Source organism: Myotis myotis, unplaced genomic scaffold (genome assembly GCF_014108235.1).
Source record: "Myotis myotis isolate mMyoMyo1 unplaced genomic scaffold, mMyoMyo1.p scaffold_m19_p_9, whole genome shotgun sequence".
NCBI lineage: Eukaryota > Metazoa > Chordata > Mammalia > Chiroptera > Vespertilionidae > Myotis > Myotis myotis.
This window is the reverse complement of record NW_023416401.1, coordinates 57,625,956-57,649,195: the sequence shown is the minus strand read 5'-3', so window position 1 is coordinate 57,649,195 and position 23,240 is coordinate 57,625,956. Positions and strand designations below refer to the sequence as shown.

General features: G+C 50.5%; 1 protein-coding gene across 3 annotated transcripts in view; it reads left to right on the top strand.

Moving 5' to 3' along the window:
• Positions 1–23,240, top strand: part of DLGAP4 (DLG associated protein 4) — a 180,914-nt gene that overhangs the window by 79,924 nt on the left and 77,750 nt on the right. The gene's annotated exons all lie outside the window — the stretch shown is intronic.

Below are 23,240 nucleotides of genomic sequence, written 5' to 3'. Positions count from 1 at the left end.
GCTGGGGTTTCCTTCGTCACTCACTCATTTATTGATGCACTCATTCACTTGAAATACATTTATTAGGTGCCTGCTAAGCTTTGGGCACTGTATTAGGCCCCACGATATTGCAATGGAAGGATCCAACCCCAGCTTTCATGGGGTTCTCAGTCCATTACAAACAATACGTAAAATAGATGAACAAATGCTCTGAAGAAAATAAACCTGGGTGACATGGGAGTGGGGGGTGGGGGAGAGTCTAATGCCTGTCTCTGAGGAGATGGCATTTGGGCTGAGTCCTGAATGAGAGGAGGGAATAGCCACATGAGGATCTGGGCCGAGCATTCCTGGTGGAGGGAGCAGGAGTGCATGTTCCCTTCCCCATGTCCCAGGAGGGGAGAGGACGCCAGGCAGGCAGTTGGCTGCGAATGGGGGACAGGGATGGTCAGGAAGGAGTGTGCGGCCTCCTGAGGAGTTGGTTTTGGTCAAGAACTCAGGGATGAGGTTGGGGGCAGGGTGACTGGAGAGCTGGGAGTCATTGAGGCAGAATGAGTGGTTAAAATCCTAAAACGGATGAGGTGCATTAGGGAGAGGGGGCTGAATGGGGAAGTCTGGCCTAGCCAAGAGCCCCGGGAGGGCTCCACTGCAAGTGTCACTTCTGACTCGGGCCTGGCGGGGTCAGAGGCCTGAGTTAGAAAACCCTGATCCCTCCACTCTCTCTCTCACTGTGTGGCCTGGGCGGGTCTCCTTTTCACTGAGCTTCATTTGCTAAATACTAACATTGATACCTGGTCCCCAGGGGGTGATGGTGGGAGAGAAAAGGGCTGCCTAGCGGGGAAGGGCTGTGTGTTTGGGAGGCGCTGTGGTGATCTGGAAGTCCGCCCCTCTTGGTGAGCGGGAGAGGGCCCGCTGGCCTGGGTTTCTGGACTTGTTCCTCCCTCCCCCTGGTCTCCTGGAGGCCATGCAGAGAGAGCCAGCCCGGCCTGACTCGCGGAGCACTGACCAGGCTAGCGCTTGTCCCAGCCTCGGCCTGGGGCTGGAGCTGGAGCAAACTGAGGCAGTGTTTGCACATGAAGGAGAAGGAAAGGGAGGGAGGCGCCGTTCATCCAGCAGCTACTGTGTGGCTGCACCCTTTGGGCACGTTACACTTGTCTTGGAATTAGGCACGGATTGAAGTCTGTATTGTTCAGGTGCGGAACGGAGGCTCACAGAGGGACGTGGCCTACTCAGTCACACAGTGAAAGAGTGCGCTCCACCCCTAGCCTGTCTCTCAGCCAGCCCTGCGGCAGCTGAGGAGGGGGCTCAAGGACTCATCTCCTCACCAGCCGCAGTCTCGCCCTGAGCCCTACTGTACCTACAGGGAAGGCGGACTTTGGTGGCAGCCTTCCATCCCCGATGCCACACTGGCCTCTCTGTTACCCTGAACCTGTGAATCTTTTTCTCGCTTCTGGGCCTTTGCCCTTGTTGTTCCCTGCCTAGACCCATATCTATATCTCCCTGACTCCCTCGACCCTTCCCTCCCTGTCTCTCCCTGCTCCCCACTACCTGCCACATACTAGTATCTCACCTCATCTTATCCTGTCATTTCCTACTTACCCTTCATACCGTGCATCAAGCCTTCCTTTCTTCAGAAAGCCTCGTCTGACTTGCTCTCCTTAAATGCTCTCCTTAAATGCTTGACCTGCCTACCCCATCTCTCGAGCCCTGGTCACTGCTGCGTTTTCATTTATTGTGTGGTTATGTGTCTATGATCTCTCTCCCCTGAGAGACTGACTGGTTGCCCCTAAGAGCAGGGACCATGTTTCTTATGGTTTCCACCAGGTCTAACCCAGAATAGGGCGCAGGAAACACTGGTTGGATGGGTAGCTGGTGCTGCTCTGTGCCTCTTGTCCCGTGGGGCCCTGAGGCTCTAGAGGGTACAGAGGAGCTGCTGGTCCTTCTGGATACCTGTCCCTCTCCCTCCTCCTGAGACAAACTCCATGGTCCCCATCCCCTCCAGGGTGTGACATCTATTATGAAGCAGTTTCTGAGATGAGCCAGAATTGCGTGGGCTCTGTAGTGCGTGTGTGCGCTCATGGCCCTGGGTGCACGCACATGTGCACATGGGCCTCCGTGAGTAATTCCAGTGGTGCTTCCAAACACTGTCTCCATGGAGAGGCCACCCCCTCCCACCCCAGCCCCAGGTGGCTTGCCTCTGCCACCCCTTCCAGTTCCCCCGTTCCCCTCCCGGCTTCTCTGTGACCCAGATTCAACCTGCCTCACCTCCTACATTGTGGGGTTCCAGCTTCTGAAAACTCAGGGTTCAGGGGCCTCTCCCCAAACATGCCTCTCACTCACAGTCAGCTCCAGGTTCCAGCAACACTTGTTGAGGCCACATGGAAAGAGAGTGGGTGCTGGCGTGTGACTGCTGGGATGGAACCAAGTTCTCCACCCTGGCTGTGTGGTCTGGAGACACTGATGGCCCATTTGGAGGATCCAGTCTTTACTGTGGCCCAGGGCCCTCCAGGATCTGTTCCTCCCCTTATACACTCCCCCTGGCTCCCTCACTCCTGCCACACTGGCCCCTTGCACTAAGACCCTCTCCCAAAACACACTGACACACACTGTATACACACTCACACACTCTGACACACTCCCATATACTCACACTCTGACATGCACACACTCACACACATTTATACTTACACGCTCACACACATACTGATCCACTCTCATATACTCTGAAACTCTGACACACTGACACACACTCACACACAGCAGTTGCTCCCTCACTTTTGCACCTGCCATCCCTCTACCTGGAATATTCTTTCCCCAAGTATCTCCAACTCTCAGTCCTCACTTCTGCCCAAATATTGCTTTCCCAGAAATCCTTTCCTGACCACCCATCACACCCCCTCTTCTTCACCTGCTCTAATTTGCTTCCAAGAAGATATTGTTACCTGACATTACCTTATTTGCATTTCTCTGTTGTCTGTCTCTCCCTGTAGAATGTGAGCTCTTTGAGGGCAGGAACCTGGTCTGTGCCCTGTATCCCAGAGCGAGGATTGCCTGTCATATGGCCGGTGCTTAATAAATATCTGTTACATGAACAAATGAGCGAGCCTAACGCCCTTAGCCTAGAGCCGGCCTCAGTGACAGTGTGGCCACCATCCTTTACCCCAGAGCACAGTGGAGCTTGGTGAGTGCTAGTCGGGTCTGAGCTGGCACTTCAAACACCTGATCACTATGGTCCTCACAGTCGGCTCTGTGAGGTAGACACAAATATTATTGTTCACACTTTCCACGTGAGGGCATGGGGCTTCACGGGGTCCCGGGGTCCCTGAGGCTGGCCGGGCTGATGAGGTTGGAGCCCAGGCTTGCCCAGTCCCAGCCTCCAAGCCCAGTGCTTGCTGCCAGCTGCTAGGTCACCGCCTGCAAATGCAGCAACCTTGGAAGCCCCATTTAAATAGCATCATGGCAGTGGGCACTGCAGCCTCTGGGGAAGGAGGCAGCTCCATGCCAAGGAGAGAGGCCAGGCCCTGGGGGCTGGAGCTCTGAGTTTTAGTCCCAGGTAGACCTCCTTGTGGGGTGACCTCAGGCCAGAAGATGCCCCTCAGCACCCCAGGGGTGCAGTGAGTGAGGTCACTCAGCCAGCTTGAGACCTCTTCCAGGCCCAGTACTCCTGCATCTAAGAGAACAATCAGATAGCATAGGGGCCAGGTGCCTCCAAGCCCTAACCCCCTCACCCAGCACACACATGTACATGTCACACACACACACACACACACACACACGATCCCCTGAGCGATAGAGATGAGGAAGTTTGACCTCCTTCTGGGGTAATTCCAGAGGCCCATTGAAGACCTTACACCCGAAGGCAACCTTAATCAGCCTCAGTGTCTTCGACTATGAAGCAGAGACCCTAACAAACCCTACCCGCTGTCCCAGGGCTGTTGTATTCAAATGACTTGGAGGAGGGAGAATGGCCTTTGTGAGCTGTGACAGTTCACCAGCAGCGACACCCCTATAAGAGGAAGCTGACCTGTGCTCCCGGGATGAGTTGCTGGAATGAAAAGGTGCAGGGGAATAACCATTTGATAGGCAAGTAACCTGAGGCTTGGATCTGGGGCTCGATTTCTCTAAAGTGGTTGGAGTAAGTTATGCAAGCATCAGTGGGGAGGGAAGGTGGGCTCCCTGGACAGACATCCCTGACCTCATACTTTTCCTGAGGCTGCCCTGCCCTCCCTCACCTTGGGGCTCAAGGTCAGTGCACATGGGATTGCCCCAGAGCTTGTTAGAAAACATAGGTCCCGAGGCCTGGCTGGTGTTGCTCAGCGGTTGAGATGGACCCATGAACTAGGACTGGGCTTGGATTACCTGAGATTGAATGGGGATGAGAAGACAAGGGTTTTATACTCAAGAGAACCAAGGTGCGTTGCTGACTGCTTCCCAGCTTTGTGACCTTGGGCAAGTCACTTCTATTCAAAGAGCCTGGGTTTCCTTATCTATAAAACGGGCCCATATCCCCTGCCCTGCCTGCCTCACAGTGTTTTTGCGATCTCTGAAGTGCTTTGCACATGTGTGTCGTTGTTGGGCCAACTCAGGGAAAGCTGAGAGCATCAGGCTGGGGAGCAGAGCTGCCTTCCTCAGGGATGATGAGCCATGGGTGGTCCTTGAGCTGGGGAAGGGCAGCGAATCCTGTGCCTGGAGCTGCAGAGAACTTCACAGATCCTTCATTCAGCTCCATCAAATTCAGTAACTATTTGTGAGAGGTGAATCAGTTTCAATGCTGAGCCAAGTTGTAGTTCATGAGCCAATTCCAGTGCATTGCATGGTGTGCAGATTTGAGGGTTCCACGCTTTATCCATTCAGTGAGGTGCGCTTTCGATTAGCCATGTCTACCCAGGTGCAGGAAACACCACTGGTAGCAAGTTCTGTATCTGCCATTCAGGCTCTAGTCCAGAGGCTCTCAGAGGACAGCCTTACCCCCACCCCCACCCCACCCCCGCACACACACAGGGACCAGTTTTGTTAGCACAGTAATTGGTAGGCACTACTAGCACGTACAGGGCAGAGAATTCTCAGTGAAGAATCGTCCCAACCTCATCCCACGTGACTTTCAAATGTCTGGTCAGCCATTCCAGCAGGCAAAAAAAAAAATCTGTTTCAAATTCCCTGAACCTATTCCCTCACTATGTTTTATATGCTTGCAGGAATTAAGTGCTGTGCGGTCTTAATATACCCAGAAGGGTAACTTCCATGTATACCAAGGAAAATATATGCTTTGCCTGCTCAGAACTTTACCAAGACTTGGTCTCCATTTTAGAAAAATCACACGCCCTCCAGCTGGTGGTACTTGTGATATTTGAGTAGCTGACTCAGCAGCACATCTTTCTCTGTCTGCATTCGCTGTCACCAATTCTGCATGTAGGTGCCAGCTTCTGATTCCTTTATTCCGCCTTCTAGTGGAGTGGGTCCCAGCACTCACACTATATTATAAATCGCATTCCTCTCACTTCTCTTTTATGTTTCAATTAGGGCATTTTTTTTTTTAAATTATGTGTGTGGGTAGGTAATATCTGTGAATTTCATCTCAGAATAATAAAGGGGGGCATTACCAAGTATTTGCTATAAAAATGAGATTTAGGCCGTCACTGGTTTGCCTCAGTGGATAGAACATCGGCCTGTGGACTGAAGGGCCCCAGGTTTGATTCCGGTCAAGGGCATGTACCTTGGTTGCGGACACATCCCCAGTGGGAAGTGTGCAAGAGGCAGCTGATTGATGTTTCTCTCTCATCAATGTTTCTGGCTCTCTATCCCTTTCCCTTCCTCTCTGTAAAAAATCAATAAAATATATTTTTTTTAAAAAAATGAGATTTGGGGTCTCATGGCTTTGGAGGGGCTTGAGAACTACGGCTGTGGGCCCACTCCTCCCTGTGAGATGGGAAAACCGAGGTCCGGGGAGGGAAGAGGCTTGTTTTTGTTCATATGGCAAGTGGGAGGCAGAACTTGAAGTTTGTACTTTAGGAAGATTTGTCTCCCTTTGGAATGGGAGGGACATGGAGGCAGGAGACCAATGCAGTGCCTGGGGCAGGCGGTGGGGGAGAGGGTGGGGGGTTGGCTGTGGCCCTGGCAGGAGAAAGAGTGCAGAGTTGAGAGATGATTTGGAGGCCCCGCCTGCACTGGCTGTGGGGGTATATGGGGGGGGGGGGGCCTTTAGTTCTTTCTTGAGGAATTCCTCCCTTTGCCAGAAGAGCTGGCCATCTCTGGCTGGGAACCTGAGAAGAAATCAGGCACCCCACAGAGAGAGGAGACAGATCTCCTGCCACCGCCCCCAGAGCAACCAGAGACCCAAGCTAGGCCCAGCCAATTGGGCAGCCGTCGGCCACACCAGCTCCCCCCCAATCCTGCTCCCTGGGAAAATGATGAGTCTGTTCCGAAAAACCAAATATCTTACAATGAATCCAATTAGATTTCATAGGCACATGAAAACACAATCCATCTCAAATGTCCTTTGAAAACCTCCAGCCACAGATAAATATTTTATTCCATTCCAAGCAGTCCCAGGCAGAATATCAAGCAGCATCCAGCCATCTCCCTGCCGGGTGCTGCTGCTTTAGGCCGCGTGTGACCTCAAGCAGGTGTCTCTTCCTTCCTGCGAATCACATGGCCTCACTTGCAAACAGGTTTCCTACCACCTCCGTCCTGCTTCTCTCTCCCCCCAACCCCACCCCACCCCATCCCCCGTGGTGCAGAGGCTCATGTTCATTCATCTGACAAATAGTCACTTAGCTCTGTGGCCAGCATTGTGGTTGATGTAGGGGACACAGCTGTGAACAAGGCAGGCCAATCCCCACCCTTGCAGAGGAAGGGACAGAAATAAACATGTAAACAAAGACTGCTTTGGACAGAGATGAGATTTTTCAAAGAACACAGTCCAGTTGCCGCATTGGAGAAAAATAGGGAGCACCTGTAGACTTGAAGAGTCAGGGAAGGCCTCCCAGGGGAGGTGACACTTGTGCCAAGATCTGAAGTGGGGGAAGTATTCCAGATGAGGGCTCAGCAGGCGCAAAGGCTCTGAGGTGGGAAAGTGCTTGGTGAGTCTCAGGACCAGGAAAAGCAGTGTGGCTGGAGCCGAGTGCGTGAGGCGGAGGAGGTGTGAAAGAAAGCTGGGGACAGTGGCAGGGCCCCCCGGGTAAGAGGCGGGTTCATGCTGCCTCTCTATTCAACAGATGAACTGTGAAACCGTTCCCAACTGCAAATGAGCAGGGCTGGGGAGACATGCATCACCCCAGTAGGAGGGGCACTGAGTCGTGCGTTTGGGCCCAGGTTCCCTGCTGTCGCTCTGCAGATGAGAGCACATGGGCAGAAAGGAACCGGCCCTTATCTAGGACACCCTTGGGCCTGGGCAGAGTTATTAGGAGTTCCAGTCTCAGCGCCACCACTTACCAGCTGGGCAAGTCACTACACCTCTCTGGGGGCTCAGTTTCCTCCCCTGCAGGGCTATTAGATGGGCACACGTGTCTGGTGGGTCATATGTGCCCAGTGAATGAAATAGTTTGTTATTATGCTGTCATCTCCATTGTATTGACTCATTTACTCCCCCCAGTGACGCTTTGTTACTCTCCAGATCTTACAGTGGCTCAGAGAGGTGAAGCAACGTATTCAAGGTCACACAGATGGAGGAACGGAGATTCCCACCTGGGTCTGATGTCTTCTGTAACGGTTACTACTTTCTCTTGGCCACTCAGGTCTGTGATCATCTGGACAGTGGCTTGAAGAGAGAGCACAGAGTAGGAAGCTGGAGTCCCATCCTCTGAAAAAGGAAGGCAGAAGGAGGGGTGGCCATGCCCAGGCTGTGCATCTGGCAGAGGAGGAGGCCAGAGGGGATGCAATCTCTGCATGGCCAGCTCAGAGCAGAGGGCGCTTGTGTCTTCTGTAATCCCAGAGGGCAAAGCTGGGGCCCAGGAGGAAATCTCAGGGAGATAGAAAGTCTGAACTGCCCAGTGGTAAAGAAGATAGCTTCATAAGGTAGTGAGCTGCCCATCCCTGGAGGTGTGCTAGCAAAAGTCAACATGTTTCCAGAGGAAATGTCTAACATTGCTGCATAACAAAGTAGCCCCAAAATGTAGCAGCCTAAAACAACAATAAAAATTTATTATCATTACACCAATCAGAAAGGATACATGCACCCCTATGTTCATAGCAGCACAATTTACCATAGCTAAGATCTGGAAACAGCCTAAGTGCCCATCAGCAGATGAATGGATTAGAACTCTGTGGTACATCTACACGATGGAATACTATGCTGCTGTAAAAAAGAAGGAATTCTTACCATTTGCAACAGCATGGATGGAACTGGAGAGCATTATGCTAAGTGAAATAAGCCAGTCAATGAAAGAAAAATACCACATGATCTCACTCATTTATGGATAATTATGACCATTATAAACTGATGAACAAAAATAGATACAGAGGCAGAGCAACATCGAACAGACTGTCAAACTACAGCGGGAAAGCCGGGGAGGGTTGGGGGAGTGGGTAAGAGATCAACCGAAGGACTTGTATGCATGAATATAAGCATAACCAATGGACACAAGACACTAGGGTGAGTGCGTGTATGGCATAGGGGCTGGCTCCCCCAGAGCTAGAGACCCAAGAGAGCAAGATGGAAATGACAATGTCTTTTTTAACCTGGTTCTGAAGTCACATACTGTCATTTCCATAACACCCTATTTTTTTTTTAAATATATTTTTTTATTGATTTTTTACAGAGAGGAAGGGAGAGGGATAGAGAGTCAGAAACATCAATGAGAGAGAAACATCGATCAGCTGCCTCCTGCACACCCCCTGGGGATGTGCCCGCAACCCAGGTACATGCCCTTGACCGGAATCGAACCTGGGACCTTTCAGTCCGCAAGCCGATGCTCTATCCACTGAGCCAAACCCTATTGACAGGCCAACCCTCGTCAGCGTGGGTGGGGACTGGCTGTCTAAGGGCATTAGAACAAGACAGACTCGCTGGGGGCCGTCATGGAGGCTGGCTATCACAGACTGGATATGACTCAACACTCCAGCATCAGAGGTCCCCTCCAAGCCTCAGTTTCTCCATCTGGTGTGGAGGTTGAACTGGGTGGTTTGTAGGAGTTCCTGCAAACCTGTGGCAGGGTGAAGGCAGGGTCAGTGTGTCAGGTCAGCTGCAGGGCCCCAAGGATGGAACTCAGGAGCAGGGTATGCCAGAGGGGACAGTGGAGGCCATGGTCACTCCAGAATCACTGCGGGGCACTGAGGGAGGTTGCAGGATATTCCTCCAACCCTGAGGGTGCCATCTCCAGGCACCAGGCCACCTCTGATGTGGCCAAGGGGTGTCACAGGGACAGGTTGACTGCAAAACCCACACAGATCAGCTCCTATTTGATCCATCTCCCCTTCTGGAGATCTTTTTCTGAAAGTTTCTCTAAAGAGACATTGTGTGAGGGGGTGGAGTGGAGTGGAGTGAGGGAAACGGGAGGGATGGGGCTGTTAAGATGAGTTAGTATCTGTGCTTGGAACAGAGTCTGACACACAGTGAGGCTGTATGTGTTAGCTGCTGTAAGTTTTGTGTTCACATGCGAGGGGAGGCATGCGAAATTCCATAGTATCACAAGACAACCCTGTGAGCATCAGCCTAGCTAATAGGAGGTGCTTACAAGTATTTGTTGAATGAATGAATGAATGAATGAATGAATATGAGTAAGCTGCCATCCCAGCCTGTGGGGGCCCCCATCCAGTGGGGACCCTGACACTCACTCCAGCGCAGTGTGCAAAATGATCTACAGCCTCTGTGAGGTGCAGGAGCTCCTGGAGGGAGAGAGCCGTCTGGGCTGCAGGCCAGAGGGGCAGCTGGTGAGCAGGTCAGGGAGCGCCTCTGGAGGAGGTGGTGTGTGAGCGGGTCTTGCTCCAGATCCGGTGGAGAAGAGCATCCAAGGCAGAGGAACAACACACACAACAGCCTGGAGGGAGCATGGCCTGGGAAGAGGGTCGGTGTGGGGTGGAGGTGCTGCCGCAGAAGTGGCAGGGGCAGGGTTGCAAAGGGCCTTGAATGCCGAGAGGAACGGGGCAGCCAGGGAAGGGTCCTTCATAAGGGAGGACATGGTGGAGTCTGGAGACATGTTCAAAGCAGAAACTCTGGACTTCGGCAACCTGGGTTCAATCCCAGTTCTACTACCGACATCTCTGTGACCTTGGGCAAGTTACCCCTCATCTGTGAAACAGGTGCTGACATAGTTAGCTACCCCATGGGGCTGTTGAAGTGAGTCGGACACATAGTGAGGCTGTGCTGGTGTTAGTTATTGTACGTACTGTATGCATGCGCTATTTCGTTAACAAAGGTGGATGGGCCGGGGAGCCTGCAAGGGGCTGGGGACTGTTGAACCAGAGCTGATGAGGGTCCAGTCGTGCAAAGGACATGGAAAGGGAGTAGATTAGGGTGGTGGATGCTGCCACCCTAGAACAGCGGTGACCTGGTAAATGTGGGAGAGAAGAGACGATGGAGTGAAGGCACCCCAAAGTTGGCAGGAGCCCCCAGTCCAGGGCATGCCTGCTCAGAAGCCTCCGATGACTCCCAGGAGCCTGCAGCTTATTATTTTTAATAAATCTTTGGGATAGGTAATATGTTAGCGTGGACCTAAAGACTAGACGCAATGTGGTGTCCTGGATGAGACCCCGAAGCAGAAAAAGGACATTCATGAATTGGGACTCTCTACACAGTTTGGAGCTTAGTTAATAGTAATGTGTGAATGTTAATTCCTTAGTTTTGACAAATGTCCCATTGTTACGTAAAATGTTCACGTTAGAGAGAACTGGGTGAAGGTTATACTGGAACTCTGTACTATCTGTGCCACCTGGAACAACCTAAAATTATTCTAAAATACAAGTCTTTCTTCTAAATGCTAAAGAAACGTAGTAAAAGTCCCCCTACTATCCTTTCTTCCATCCATCCTGTTTCTAGCTTTTGGGGGACCCTTCCACAGATACGCAAATGAGTAATATTCTTTTGCCTTCTCTTAGACAATTAGTACCATTCTGTAGCAGATACTGGGTGCCCTGCCCCTACCACCTCATCTCCCTGTCTGGTTCATGCCCACTCCCTCCTCTGGAAATACCCACACCTCTAGCTGAGGCTTCGTTCCAGCCTCCGGGGGAGGTGGCAGTGCCCCGGGGAAGTTGCTGCCCCCGGGCAGCCCTCAGCTAGTTCGGTGCAGAGCTCCTCGCTGAACTGAGCGCAGTTGCCCGCAGCTCAGGCCTGTGTCCTTCATTGCTTTCCTTGTTTTCTCACTGTGCTTCCTGGATCACCTCCCCAATAGACTCAAATCCTTGGCCAGGGCCTGCTTCAGAGGGAACCCAGACTAAGGCAGATCCCATAGCCCTGTCCTGCCCTTTGCTGTTTTCACTTCGCAGTGTATTTTGAAAGGTTTTTCCTGTCAGGACTTACAGCTGCCTTATTCTTTTTACAGCTGCATAGTATTCCATAGTGTGCTGGGTCATAATTTGCTTAGCAAGTCTCCTACTGGATATTTGGGTTGTTTTCAGGCTTTTGCTAATACAAACAATATTTTAAGAAGAACCCTGTGTGTAAGGCAAGGCCCTAGAAGTGGAATTGCTGGTGCCAGTGGCCTTTGGGGCCCTGCTCTACTTTGATGGTGGATGGCTTGCCGTTTAAATCTAGAGTCCCTAGGGGGTTACCATGGCCCTCCCCGATCTGACCCAGGCATCTGCCTCTCCCACTCCCTTAGAGCTTTCCCCTCACCACTGGGACAACTTGCTGTTTCCAGCACTGCCTCCATCTCTCACCTTTGACCATGATTTGTCTATGCTTGTCCCTTTATGAACGGCTCTCCCTCACACCTTTACCTGCTGAAATCGTACATGTCCTCAGAGAGCTGGCTGAAATGACACCTCCTCCAGGGAGCCCAGTAAGTATGAAGCCCTCCTTTTGTTGGGCTGCACACCTGGCTTCGACATGTCCTGGAATTTATTTTTATGTGTCCTCTGATTGCTATACATATTTCTGCCTCCTGCACTTGGCTGCCTGTTCTTGAAGGGCTGGAACCCTCTGAGTCACGGAGCAGGCCCCATTAATGTTGGAGGAATTGAATTAAATGTGCTGGCAATTGCTGCATCCTGACCATTTTGTTCTGTCATTTGCCAACACACCCTTCCAGGATGGTCCCTCAGCGGAGGCCAGAATAAAACAGACCGAGGCAGGTGACCTCCGGGTCTTGCCTGCCCCACAGTGAGAATTCTGAGGCCGGAGAGCGGGGCAGTGTGTCCCCTGGATGACCTTCCTGTAATATTCCTCTCCCAGGAAGGTCCTGGTGAGCAGGCAGCTAGAGGTTGTGTCCCCTGAGCAAGCCCAAGCTTGGGGCGCTCATGAGGTGGTGGCAGATGGGACATTGTGACCTGAAAGCTGAGAGGCAGCTCAGGGAGGTGGCTGGAGGCATGTGCCTCTATTCTCCCTTTGTAAAATGGGCCTAATGATAGGAAGCACTTCATAAGCTGGTCTGAGGATTCAGTGAAATAATTTATATAAAGTAGAGAGCATTGATACATAAGCTTCGGAAAGTTCTGGAAAGACTTTTGGGGTTCCTGTAAGAAGCACAGCTCCTCTTTATTGAGCCCTTGCTGGAAACGTCACTGGGTGCTCTGCAGGCACGCTCTTGCTAAAGTTCACAAACACCCTACAAGTGAAAAACCTTAATTTTTAAATTGTGGTGGAATACACACAAAATTTGCCATCTTAAACCTTAAAAGTGGTATTAAGTACATTAACAATGTTGAGCAGCCATCACCACTATCTGCTTCCAGAACTCTTTCATCGCCCCTGACAGAAATCTTGTGCCCATTAAAAAATCACTGCTCATTGCCGAAACCGGTTTGGCTCAGTGGATAGAGCGTCGGCCTGTGGACTGAAGGGTCCCAGGTTTGATTCCGGTCAGGGGCATATGCCTGGGTTGCAGGCACATCTCCAGTGGGGGATGTGCAGGAGGCGGCTGATCGATGTTTCTCTCTCATCGATGTTTCTGACTCTCTGTCTCTCTCCTTTCCTCTCTGTAAAAAATCAATAAAATATATTTTAAAAAAAAAAATCACTGCTCACCCCCCTCTTGCCAGCCCCTGGCAACCACTGATCTACTTTCTGTCTCTATTAATTTAATTGTTCCGGGCATTTCATATAAATGGAACCGTACAATACCTAAGCTTTTGTGTCTGGCTTTATTTTACCTAGTGTGATGTTTTCAAGGTTCATCCATGCTGTATCAGCACTTCATTTTCTTACGGCTGAATAATATGCCATGATATAGCAAGTGCAGTATCTTATCCATACTTTCTAGGTGAGGAAACTGAGGCTCAGAGAGGCCAGCTGACCTGCATCAAGTCACACCACTGGCAGGAGGTGGAGCTGAATTCTAACACCTGTTCTCTTTTCCCCTAACGCCTCAGGGTGGCAAACACTCTGTCCCCAGCTAGTCCCCTTAGCCCAGTGGTTCTCAACCTTCCTAATGCCACGACCCTTTAATACAGTTCCTCATGTTGTGGTGACCCCCCACCATAAAATTATTTTCGTTGCTACTTCAGAACTGTTTTGCTACTGTTATGAATCGTCATGTAAATATCTGATATGCAGGATGTATTTTCATTGTTACAAATTGAACATAATTAAAGCATAGTGATTAATCACAAAAACAATATGTAATTATATATGTGTGTTCCGATGGTCTTAGGCGACCCCTGTGAAAGGGTCGTTCGACCCCCAAAGAGGTCGCGACCCACAGGTTGAGAACCACTGCCTTAGCCCCTCACAAAGGCCCCACTTGATTGGGATAATCATCTCCGTTTTCCAAAAGAGAAAACTGAGATGCGCTGCGAGGTGACTTGCCTGGGGCCACACTCTGAATTAGCAGGACTCCCCATGAGCACAACAATGAATATTACTTTGAAATGGCAGCTGGGAATGGTTACTGAGGTCCCTCCAAAGCCTGCTGGAAGGGGACAGGGAGATGAGCCCTGCCCCTGCCCCTGCCCCTTTCCCCGCCTTATGGTCATCCCAGTGGTGCCTGGGGAGCTGTCCCTGGGGTTGATGGGAGCACACTCTGCAGCTGTGGCCAGCTGTCCCCCGCCCATCACTCCAGGGCAGTTTTTTTGGCTTTTGTTCATCAGCAAAAAAATCATTTCTGTAGACCAGCACCTCCTCCAGGCGTGCTGACTGCTGACTATCCAGTCTGAGCAGCGGGGTGCTGGGGTGCAGCAAGTGCAGAGTCAGGAGACCTGAGCCCCTTGCAGCCTCCACCTGCTGTGTGACCTTGGGCGAGTCCCAGGCCCTGCCTGAGCCCAGTCAGCAAAGCGTAGCATGAGAGGGTTGGACAAGGTATGACAGGTCCAGTGCTGAACAACATTCCACAGTTCACAGGCTTTAGAGAGGTTTCTATGGGGCCTGCAGAGGGCGGAAACCCCTCCCTACCCGGCTCCAGTCCCATGCGAGCATCCTGAGCAGCAGCCGCGTGCCGTGATCCAGCTCCAGGCCAGCACTGTCCCCAGAGCTGTCTGAGGTGGAAACGGTCTGGGCTGCACTGTGCAGCTGGCAGCCACTAGCCAAATGTGGCCACTGAGCCCCGGAAATCCGCTGGTGCAACTGAGAAACTGAACTTTAATTTTTATAGAATTCTATTTAAGTTTAATTAAATGTCTAGAGCAGGTCAAGACAGTTAGGTTTTGGGAACATGAAGATGGGGAGGTCCACTCAGAAAGTGCCCACAGCCCAGAACACACTCAGCCCTTGTTGGTTGAAGATCTCTAGAGAGTACTGGCCTGGAAGTCTAGGGGCCTGGAAGTCTCGGGGCCTGGGTTCAAATCTCAGCTGCCATCAACACGCCATGTGAACCAGGCCAAACCCCATTCCCTCACCTGAACTTGTAGGTGGCTAAACAGGGACGGTCTGCCTGTGGGTGGGTCCTGTTGGTGAGGACAACAGCAGCAAACACTTGTAGAACACTCGCTGTGTGCCAGGTGCTGGGCTAAGCCATGTGTGTTACCTCGTTTATCTCTCCCAACAACCCTTTCAGGAACTGGGCTCAGGGAGGTCCATTAACTGGCTCAAGGTCACCCAGCACCAGGATTCAAACTTGAGGAGGCTGGTCCCACATTCTCAGCCTCCTGAACCTGCAGGGTCAGGGCTGTATGCATCCTCCCTGGGGCCACCACAGGAGTGGCTGGAGCAGGACAGGCCAGCCAGGCCTGCAGTGTCAAGTAGTAGCCCGGGGTAGTAGCCCCCAGGTGAGGCCTGAAGGTGCAGGGGTGTGAGGAAGTCACGGTCATAACCCTCTCCTCCTCCCCAACTCAGACTTTTCCTAGGTGAGGACGGAGGGAGTCCTGGCTTGGGTGTCGGGAGAAGAAACTCAGATCAGACCTCATTAACTCCATCTCAGCCACAGACCCTTCTTCCTCTGCCCTGTGTCCCCATGTGCCTTCTAGCATGCGGTGAGCATCAAATTCATCATCTCAATCCTGACACTTTTCGGAATGAAACAGGCAGTAGCCATGAGGGACTCCAGGACAATAGGGAGAACCAAAGCAGGGCATCTGTCACCCTCCTCGCCATGAACATGTACAAGCGCCATCTCTGTGCAGGACCCTTGCTCCTGGTCCAGAGGGACACTCAGGGCTGTCTGTGGTTCCTTAGGCTGGTAGCTCCCATCACAGGGAACCCAGAGGAGGCCTCACCCCCATTTGCAAGGTCATGGAAGACTTCTTGGAGGAGGGGGTGTCTCTTCTGAACTTCAAGGATATTAAGCAAGGAAAGAGGCTTGGGACAGTGTTTTCAGGAAGGTTCTGGGGAACAAAAACACCAGCCCAGTCCATCTGGGACCCAGGCATGGAGAAGAAACAAGAAAGGGGTCTGGGGCAACCCAACAACCAACTCCCTTCCCTGCTGTCAGGCAGCGCCAACCCTCTCCAGTTCCTCTCCCTCTGAGGCTCCGTCTAACTACCTCACTCACTTAACGACTGCTTAGCGCGCACCTACTATGTGACACTGTGTGCCTAGTACTGGGGGTACAGTGGAAAGTGAAACATGCATGGTTCCCCCCAACTCTCAGAGCCCACAGAGCATAGAGAGACAGGTGTTAATCAAGTACATAAGGAACCAAGCAGGTAATGAGAGAACCTGACTAAGTGTTTTGAAGGAAATAAAAAAGAGGGTCAGTCCAGCTGGTATGGCTCAGTGGTTGAGTGTCAACCTATGAACCAGGAGGTCATGGTTCAATTCCTGGTCAGGGCATGTGCCCAGGATGTGGGCTCGATCCCCAGTAGAGGGTGTACAGGTGTGCAATTATTCTCCCTCACATTGATGTTTCTCTCTCTCTCTCTCTCTCTCTCTCTCTCTCTCTCTCTCTCTCTCTCTCCCTTCCTCCCTCCCTCCCTTCCTTCCCTCTCTCACTGAAATCAATAAAAAAAATTTTTTTTTAAAAAAGGGGGAGTGGAGAGAGAGAGCAGAGTGGGATGGAGGGACCATCTTAGACATAGGGGTCAGGAAAGGCCTCTGAGGAGGCGATGTTTGAGTAGAGACGAATTGACAGAAGCAGCTGGATATGTGAAGAGTTAAAAGGAAGAGCATTCAGGTAGAGGGAACAGCATATGTAAAGCCCTGTGGCAGGAAAGAGCTGGGGTTGCTAGAGAAGTAACAAGTGAGGAGGCTGGCATTTTGCCTGAGGTAATGGGAAGACCTTGAAGGGGTTTAAGGGATCGGGGTGAAGAGATTCTCTTTGGGAATTTTAAGGGATTCCTCTGTAGTCCCTGTGCTCTGAGGTTCTAGGTCCGTGTTTTCTCCCGTCTTTTCTGTGTCTGCAACACAAAGATGAGTGCGGGGGGGGGGAGGTGACCTCTGAAGCCTCAGGAGAGTCCAGGCAGGTTTAAATTCGGCACAGTCTCGGAGGGTCCTGTAAGCAAGCCTGTCCCCACCAATCCCTCAGCCCCCAATCTGCACCCTTCACCCCAAAGAGCTGCAGCACCCACATCCTGGGCCCTGTGTTGAGAGTTCACTGTCAGGATGGGCGACACCGGAATTGGGCTCCAAGTGGAGGAGGGGGCCTGAGGTGGGGACAGTGCCGGTCACATGTCCCAGGCAGCCCAATCCAAGGCATCTTGTTGACAGAACCACCAGTTAATTGAATGTCATGCTTTTCAAACAGTTGCTATGGACACAGACTTAGGTTGGAAACAGTTTGGACCTTGACCCATCAGGATAACAGAGCTGTCATAAATGAAAAGGATCCTGGAACCTCCGCCTGGAGAGCAAGGCTGTGGGCTTAAGAGTCCGATTGATTCACACCAGACTCCACCCGCTGCCCGCTGTGGGGCCTGGAGCAGGTGACATTAGCCATCTGAACTGCTTTTTGTCTTCTAACATGGGTGTATTCGTTACCTATTTCTGCATAAAAATTACACCAAAAGTTGGCAGCATCTTAAAGCAATAAACATGCATTATCTCACACAGTTTCTGAGAGTCAGGACCCCAGGAGCAGCCTCTGTGGGTGGTTGTGGCCCAGGTTGCCGTCAAGCTGTCAGCCAGGGCTGCAGCCATCTGAGGGCCTACTTGGGGCTGGAGGATCTGCTTCCAAGGTGGCTGACGGATAGGTTAGTGCTGGCTGTCAGCAGGTGGCTTCAGTTTCCCCCACGTGGTCCTCTCCTCTGGGCTGCTTGAGTGTCCTCACAACATGGCAGCTGACTGTCCCCAGGGCCGGTGAGCCAAGAGAGGAAGGCAGAAGCTGCATGTCTGCTCTGACCTACCTCAGAAGTCACATCGGTCATCTCCACAGTGTCCTGTTAGTTACACAGTCAGCCCTGCTTGTGTGGGAGACAGGGCTGTTCACAAGATCACGAATACCAGGAGCCAGGAGCGGGGGGATCCCCAGAAGGCATGCTGGTGGCTGGCTACCAGGTGCACCCACCGTCCCCACCAGGAAGAGCTGCAGTGAGGATTAAATGAGCTCATGTATGGGAAGCACCTAGTACACAGTAAGTGCTCAATAAAGGATCCCTATGATTGGCTTAAACTGAAAACTTACCACCTGGTAACTGCCTCACTTTCTGCATCATTGCTAGGCACCCTCAAGACCTTCTGCCACTCTTTCACTTAGCAAAAGCCTCTTGAGCCTCTACTGTGTCCTTGCTGGGTGCTAGTGACAGAGCAATGACAAAGACAGGCCCTGTCCCTGCTGTTCTAGACATAAACCCAGGTGATACAGCAGAGAGGGCTGGCAGGTGAGGGGCTGCTTTGGTCGGTCTCTCTGCAGGGGTGGCCTGTGCACCAAGACCTGCTTGTTTGGAGTGAAGGAGAGTTTGTGTAGTGGGGGCAGAGGGGAGACAGAGCATTTCAGGCAGATGTATCAGTAAGAGCAAAACCCAAGATGGGAGTTAACGATCCCTGTTCAAGGAACAGAATGGATGCCCAAGGGAGCAGGGGCAGGAAATGAGGTCTGGAAAGCAAGAAGTCAGAGGAATAAGATTGACTTTTAGCCTGAGAGCCATGGGAGTCTTGTCATCTGGGTGAGAGACGATGGGGACCTGGCCCCAGCAGGGCTGTGGATGTGGTGAGAAGTGGTGAGGTTCTGGGAAATGTTGAAGGTAGAATTGTTTTCAAAGGATTTGTTGTTGAATAGGATGTGGGGGTGAGAGAAGGAGGAGTCAGGGATGAGTCCAAAGTTTCTGACCTGAGCAAGCAGGAGGATGATGTCATCATGAGCTGAGCTGGGAAAATTGTAGGGGGAACAGGTCAGAGTAGGCAGGAGAACAAGCGTTTGATTTTGGACCTGCCAGACACCAGCGCAAGATGTCAAGGAGGCAGTTAGAGATACGCATCGGGTATTTGAGAGAGAGAGAGAGAGAGCAGAAGATGTAAATTTAGGAGTTGTCAGGTATAGGTGGTGTTTAAGTCACGAGTTCGGATGAGATCAGTCGGAAAGAGTGTAGAGAGAAGCCAAGCACACAGTTCCTCTAGCGTTTAGAGGTCAGAGGAGGAGAAGCCAGCAAGCAATGGAGCAGGTGTGGCAAGAGATGTGGGAGGAAAATGGGATGGGTACCCAGAGATGAAGTCACATCTGCCCCTTTCTACCTCTTCCCCTTCCCCTATCCCAGGCAGCACCAAGGCTCTGGAGGCCCCAGCGAGCCCATCCTTTCCTTCCCACATTTCATCCTTTCCTTTCCACATTTCATCCTTCAGAGGCCTATGCAGTGGCTGTGTCCTCCAGGGACTGCTGTGAACATACTAGAATGTTTGGCCATTCCACCCACATCATTTCCAGCCTTTCATCACTCAGCTCACCCTCCCACGCCCCACTCTAGTTGTCTGTCTTTCTCTTAACAACAGCACTCAACATTATACAGGACTATCTTCTCCCTTCATTAGGACTCTCTATCTCTGTTAATGCAGTCGTAGACAAAACCAGCCTTTCTAGTACACCAACTACAAAAGATATGAGTAGGAAATCGTAAGGCATCTGGGCTGATTAAAGGGAGGGGCTGTGAAGAAGACAAATGGGATCGGTAATGTCTGAAAAGGGGGTTGCGTTCAATCAGTTTGGGGGTCTTGACAGTCATACCAAGGAGTTTGGACTGAGGAGGGAAGAAAATCCACCAAAGGTTCTAAATTAGGGAGAGAACACAATCAGACGGGTTTTGGTTCATGCTGGGTTCTGTCCCTAGCCTTGTCCCTTATTGGCTCTCACATGCTCACAGGCCAACCCTGGCTCCAGGATGAGCTGGGATAGGGCAAGGAGGCCCCACTGTGCAGATGAGAGTGGCAGCTGCCAACACAGAGGCACCATGGAGCAGCAAGGGCTCCCAGGGAGGCAGCAGCTTCACTGGTTTCTCCACATTTCCATGAGGGCAATGAGGCTTATATTAATGAGAGGTAATTATGGGCACCCGGATGGGCCTAACTATAGCTCAGAGACAAAGGGAGCCGAGGCAGCCAACTGCTTTCCCTGCAAGGCCAAGGCCTGCCTATTTTAAGACCTCCCCAAGGTAAGGTTCCCATCACCCCTGGGTGTTGGGTGGCCGAGGGACTGACACCCAGGGTTTCAGGAACCCTGACCAAGAAAGCTCAGAGGGAATAAGTGTGACAGGATGTCCAAACGACCTTCACTCAAACCCCCTACTGCTTAGAGATGGACTGTGAGGCCAGAGAGAGGGACCAGTCTGAGTCCACAGCAAGTAAAGAGCAGAGTCAGGATTTGAATCCAGGTCCAACTGTGTGCACTTTCCACCATGCAGTGCAGTATCCCTCCCCTGGAAGCTTGACCTGTCCCCAAGAAGCACTGCGAGGTGATGAGGAGAGAGTGACTGATATTTAGTTACCAAGCACCTAGATGCCAGTGGCTCTCTACAGGACACCACAATTAATCCTTATCATAACCTCAAAAAGGAAAAGTCATCACCTCGTGTTATAGAAGAGGAAACTGAGGTTTAGAAGGAGTAATTACATCGACAAATGTCCCAGGGCAAGGAGGGAAAGAAATAGACTCAGTTATGTCCTATTTTAGGGCCAGGAAACACCCTGAGGTTTGCATGGGAAGTCTCTGGGAAACATCTGTGACAGGTGAGGGTTGCAGGATTGGGCAGAGGGAGGAGTTGAAGGGAAATGCAGGTACAACAAGGGCCTCAGCTAATCCCAGGGGGAGCTCTGGAGCTGGGACAGCCCTTAGGGTTGTTCTGAATTGGCCAAGACAGCCAAGCCTTGGTGCCCACACATCAACCAGATACTGGACTCGGGCTGCCCCTGAGGAAGGAGCAGGACCTTGGTGAGGCATCTCCCTTTGGCTGAGAGCAAGTCCTGCTGGTACCCAGCTATGCAATATCAGCAGCCAGTGCTCTTGGCAACTGGAGATATGAGTGCCTCAGTCTGAAGGGGAGACCTGGGCAATATCCACTGCCTGCCCATCTCCAGATCCTTTCTCATTCCTCTGCCCCTCAGATGAGAAGAACCAGCTCTTTCCCACAAGGAGGTTAAGGGAACATGGACTCGTGTTCTTTGTGGAGCTGACAGGCCAGGGGATGCTGGGTGGCTGCATCAGTGTTAATGAGGCCATCGGTGCTAATGAGGAAGGAAAGAGTGAGTAGCTGTTCCAGAAAAGTTGAAAAACATGACCTATTAAAAGCCTATAGGGGCCGAAACCGGTTTGGCTCAGTGGATAGAGCGTCGGCCTGCGGACTGAGAGGTCCCGGGTTCGATTCCGGTCAAGGGCATGTACCTGGGTTGCGGGCACATCCCCAGTGGGAGATGTGCAGGAGGCGGCTGATCGATGATTCTCTCTCATCGATGTTTCTAACTCTCTATCTCTCTCCCTTCCTCTCTGTAAAAAATCAATAAAATATATTTAAAAAAAAAAAAAAAAAAAGCCTATAGGGACAGAATGGGAGAAAATACTTGCAAATCATGTATCTGATAAGGAGTTAATATATAGAATGTATAAAGAAATCCTACAACACCACCAAAAATGACAGAACACCCAATTAAAAATGAATAAAGGGCCCTAGCCAGTTTGGCTCAGTGGACAGAGCATCAGCCTGAGGACAGAAGGGTCCCAGGTTCGAGTCCTGTTGAGGGTATGTGCAGGAGGCAACCAATCGATGTGTTTCTCTCACATTAATATTTCTTTCTGTTTTCCCTCTTTCACTCTCTCTAAAAATCAATGAAAAAATATCCTTGGGTGAGGATTAAAAAAATAATAAATAATATAATTTTTTTAAATGAATGAAGGACTTAATATAGATTTCTCCAAAGGAGGTATATAAATGGCCAATGAGCCCATGAAAAGATGCTTAATATCATTAGTTATCAGGTAAATGCAAATCAAATCCACAGTGAGATACCAGTCCATACCTACTAGAACGGATATATTTAAAAAAGAACAGCACAAGTGTTGGGCCCAGCCAGTGTTGCTCAGTGGTTGGGTGTGACCCATGAACCAAGAGGTCACAGTTTGATTCCCTGTCAGAGCACATGCCCAGGTTATAGGCTTGATCCCCTATAGGGGACATGCAGGAGGCAGCTGATTAATGATTCTCTCTCACATTGATGTTTGTATCTCTCTCTGCCTCTCCTTTCTTCTCTTTCTAAAATCAATAAGAACATATTCAAAAACAACAAGTATTGGTGACTATGTGGAGAAATTGGAACCCCACACATTGCTGGTGGGATATAAAATGGCACAACCACTGTGGAAAACAGTTTGGCAGTTCCTCAAAAAATTAAACACAGAATTACCATATGACCCAGCAATTCTACCCCAAGGTATATACCCAAAAGAATCAAAAGCAGGGACTCACACAGATACTTGTATGCATTGTTCGTTATAGCATTATTCATAAACCAAAAGGTGGAAACAACCCACATGACATGCCCAACTGTAGATAAATGGACAAACAAAATGTGGCATATACATACTATGGAATATTAATCAACCATAAAAAGAAATGAATTTCTGATATATATATGCTACAATATGGATGAATCTTGAACACAGTATGCTTAGTGAAATAAGCCAGATACAAAAGGACAAGTGTTCCGGCCGGGTAACTCAGTTGATTAGAGCATCATCCCGATACGCCAAGATTGCGGGTTCGATCCCCAATCAGGGCACATACAAGAAGAAACCAGTGAAGAGATAAATAAGTGGAACAACAAATTCCTCTTTTCCTCTCTCTCTCTCTAAATAAATTAATTTTTTAAAAGAAAAAAAATTTTAAACAAAAGGACAAGTGTTATATGATTCCACTTATGTGATATCTAGACTGGGCAAATTAATTGAGATAGAAAGTAGATTAAAAATCACCAGGGACTCGGGGAGGGCAGAGAATAAGGAGTTATTGCTTAATGGTTATAGAATTTCTCTTTGGGCTGATGAACAAAGTTTGGACATTGGTAATAGTGGTAGTTGCACAACATTGTGAATGTAATTAATGCCACTGAACTGTACACTTACACATGGTTAAAGTGGCAAATTTTGTGTTCTGTATTTTATCACAATAAAAATAAGACCCATGGGAAATAGGTAAATCCATAGAAACAGAAAGCAGATTGGTGGTTGCCAGGGGCTGGAAGGAGAAGGAACAGGGAGTAATTGCTTACTTGGTATAGCGTTTTCTTTTGGGGTTAAGAACATGTTTTAGAACTAGATACACAGCACTGTGAATGTACTAAATGTCACTGAATTGTACACTTTAATATGTTATGTGAATTTCACCTT